Consider the following 4,074-nt stretch of genomic DNA (forward strand, 5'->3'; position numbering starts at 1 on the left):
AGTGAACTGTGGACCCCGGTCCATTCTTTAATACTAAAATACAAATCTGCTGCAATACTTGTTCTTTACTGTTTTCTTGCAAACAATCATCTTCCACACAATACGGTTAATCCTTTGTTACAGCAAGCCAGTGAGATTGACAACCTCACCTGTTTCGTTGGGGCAAAGTACTTTGGTTGTGTTGTGCAGGTTCCACGTTGGCGCCGGAATCTCCGGTGTTGCGCCGCACTACATCCCGCCGCCATCAACCTTCAATGTGCTTCTTGGCTCCTCCTGGTTCGATAAACCTTGGTTTCTTTCTGAGGGAAAACTTGCTGCTGTGCGCATCATACCTTCCTCTTGGGGTTCCCAACGAACGTGTGAATTACACGCCATCAGGCTCCCAACCATCCTCTAGCTTTGTAGGAATAGAAGTTTCAAGTTTTAGTTTCTCTTCTCTAGCTTTTATGAGAGCATTTGTAATATGTTTTGTGAAAGCCAAGTTTATAGCACTAGCATTAGGACTCTTAGCAAGTTTTTGTAAGAACTTTATAACTTCAGAGATATGGCAATCATCAAAATCCAAACCATTATGATCTACGAGCAATGGGATCATCATCCCCAATGTTGGAAAAAATTTCAGCAGTTTTATCACGAGCAGCTTCAAGCGTTTTAGCAGTTTCGAGCAATTTTGCACGCTTTGCACTAGGAGTAGTAACATTGCCAACACCAATTATTTTATCATTGAAAGTAGGAGGTGCAGCAACATGTGAATCATTAACATTACTAGTGGTGGTAATAGTCCAAACTTTAGCTACATTATTCTCTTTAGCTAGTTTTTCATTTTCTTCTCTTTCCCACCTAGCATGCAATTCGGCCATCAATCTTATATTCTCATTAATTCTAACTTGGATGGCATTTTCTGTAGTAACAATTTTATTTTCAATATCCTTATTAGGCATAACTTTCGATTTCAAAAGATCAACATCAGAGGCAAGACTATCAACCTTAGAAGCGAGAATATCAATTTTATTGAGCTTTTCCTCAACAGATTTGTTAAAAGCAGTTTGTGTACTAATAAATTCTTTAAGCATAGCTTCAAGTCCAGGGGGTGTGTTCCTATTATTGTTGTAAGAATTCCCATAAGAATTAGCATAACCGTTACCATTATTATAAGGATATGGCCTATAGTTATTACTAGAATTGTTCCGATAAGCATTGTTGTTGAAATTATTATTTTTAATGAAGTTTACATCAACATGTTCTTCTTGGGCAACCAATGAAGCTAACGGAACATTATTAGGATCAACATTAGTCCTATCATTCACAAGCATAGACATAATAGCATCAATCTTATCACTAAAGGAAGAGGTTTCTTCGACAGAATTTACCTTCTTACCTTGTGGAGCTCTTTCCGTGTGCCATTCAGAGTAATTAATCATCATATTATCAAGGAGCTTTGTTGCTTCACCAAGAGTGATGGACATAAAGGTACCTCCAGCAGATGAATCCAATAGGTTCCGCGAAGAAAAGTTCAGTCCTGCATAAAAGGTTTGGATGATCATCCAAGTAGTCGACTCCATGGGTTGGGCAATTTTTAACCAAAGATTTCATTCTTTCCCAAGCTTGTGCAACATGCTCATTATCCAATTGTTTAAAATTCATTATGCTACTTCTCAAAGATATAATTTTAGCAGGGGGATAATATCTACCAATAAAAGCATCCTTGCATTTAGTCCATGAATCAATACTATTCTTAGGCAGAGATAGCAACCAATCTTTAGCTCTTCCTCTTAATGAGAAAGGAAACAATTTTAATTTTATAATGTCACCATCTACATCTTTATACTTTTGCATTTCACACAATTCAACAAAGTTATTGAGATGGGTAGCAGCATCATCAGAACTAACACCAGAAAATTGCTCTCTCATAACAAGATTCAAGTAAAGCGGTGTTTAATTTCAAAGAATTCTGCCGTAGTAGCAGGTGGAGCAATAGGTGTGCATAAGAAATCATTATTATTTGTGGTTGTGAAGTCACACAACTTAGTATTTTCAGGAGTGGCCATTTTAGCAGTAGTAAATAAAGCAAACTAGATAAAATAAATGCAAGTAACTAATTTTTTTGTGTTTTTATATAGAGTGCAAGACAGTAAAATAAAGTAAAGCTAGCAACTAAATTTGGCCTCCTTTTTATATTTTGATGCAAATAAATTATAAAGTGCATATGTATATTATTGAGTGAATGTTTCTTTGTTTTTAGTACTATTAAATAGATAGATAGAAATTTCATTGCATATGGTCTAATTAATATCTTAACAGAGCCGTCTAGTATATGAGTAGGTAAGCACATGTATAGAAACTTCTGAAGTATAAATTGAATTGTTGGCATTGCCATTTTATTTCATGGTGAAAATATGTCTAACATTTACATTTGGTTTGGTAATATATAGTGTTCTATACATTTTTATTAAAATATCATCGCTTTTAGTAATTTGTGACGACCATAATTTTTTGGAAAAATGCTTTTACTTTGTCGGTTGTAGCTAAAGTCGGCTCCTTCCTCTTCATCACTGCCAAGAAAAAAAAACGCGTCCAAGGCTTCTCCGTTCCCTAGAGAAGATGCTCACAGTGACCGGATTTGGTCGCGGCTGACTCGGTCCGGTGGTGTTGGGTCTCCGATGTGGCGGATTTGTTAATGGCGGGTTTGCATCAACAAATGGTGTTGTGAAATCCCAATCAAAGTGATTGAGACATACCCCTTTCATGACCTAGGAACACGGGAAATAGGACAACTTGACAAACAAAGGCCAAACCAATATATATTTATAGCATCGAAATCCAATAGATTCATCATACAACAAGACGGTGAAGCATCTTCCATCGTGCAACATGCGCCAAGAATTAATATTACAAGTTTTATTCATCTTTATGGTTTTCTTATCGAGAGTGGTCGCGGAGACATATGTGATAACTTGGGCAGCCGAGGGTCTTATCCACGGGGTTTTGCTTGGCATACTTGTCCTACCCCACGATAGTTGGGACTGAGCACACTACGGGAAAACGTTTCTTTGCTGAGTTTTTTAGTCTTTGTCGAGTGTCACATTTCTTGGTACTTGGCAGCAACCAATTTTGCAAAGTGTTTGCCAAAATACACTCGGCAAAGAGGCCACGCACAGTAAATTTCAAAAATACACTCCGCAAAGAAATAATCCTAGGCAAAGATAGCCTTTGTCTAGTGCCTAAATTTGACACTAGGCAAAAGTGGTATTTGTCGAGTATCAAATTTTGATTAACGATCGGCAAAGGCATGCAACATGTGTCCCCTCTCCCTTCATCGAAGGCAACCTTGACGGAGTAAGGCTTTGCCGTGTGCCAACTAACGGACATTTAACAAAGACAATTCTTTTCCTAGTATTCCTTAGGTGGCACTCCGCAAAGACCCTCTTTGCCTAGTGTTCTTAGGTGGCACTCGGCAAAGACCCTCTTTGCCTAGTGTTCTTAGGTGACACTCGGCAAAGACCCTTTTTTCCTAGTGCCAAATTTAGACACTAGGTAAATGCATGATTTCTCGAAGGGCTCTCCGGGGAACCAGTTTGGAAATGCACAAAGCTGTATCATATTTGTGATAAACAACAGGTTGTGGATCTAAAAATGATTTTTATATAAAAAAAGTAAACAAGCAAAAGTGAGGTAACGAAGGGATTCGGAGTTCATACCTGATGCGTGTAGTTGACACGTCCGTTGGGAACCCCAAGAGGAAGGTGTGATGCGCACAGCAGCAAGTTTCCCTCAGTAAGAAACCAAGGTTTAATCGAACCAGTAGGAGTCAAGAAGCACGTCGAAGGTTGATGGCGGCGGGATGTAGTGCGGCGCAACACCAGGGATTCCGGCGCCAACGTGGAACCTGCACAACACAACCAAAGTACTTTGCCCCAACGAAACAGTGAGGTTGTCAATCTCACCGGCTTGCTGTAACAAAGGATTAGATGTATAGTGTGGATGATGATTGTTTGCAGAAAATAGTAGAACAAGTATTGCAGTGGATTGTATTTCAGATGTAAAGAATGGACCGGGGTCCACAGTTCACTAGAG

This window comes from Lolium rigidum, chromosome 5 (assembly GCF_022539505.1).
Source record: "Lolium rigidum isolate FL_2022 chromosome 5, APGP_CSIRO_Lrig_0.1, whole genome shotgun sequence".
Taxonomy (NCBI): domain Eukaryota; kingdom Viridiplantae; phylum Streptophyta; class Magnoliopsida; order Poales; family Poaceae; genus Lolium; species Lolium rigidum.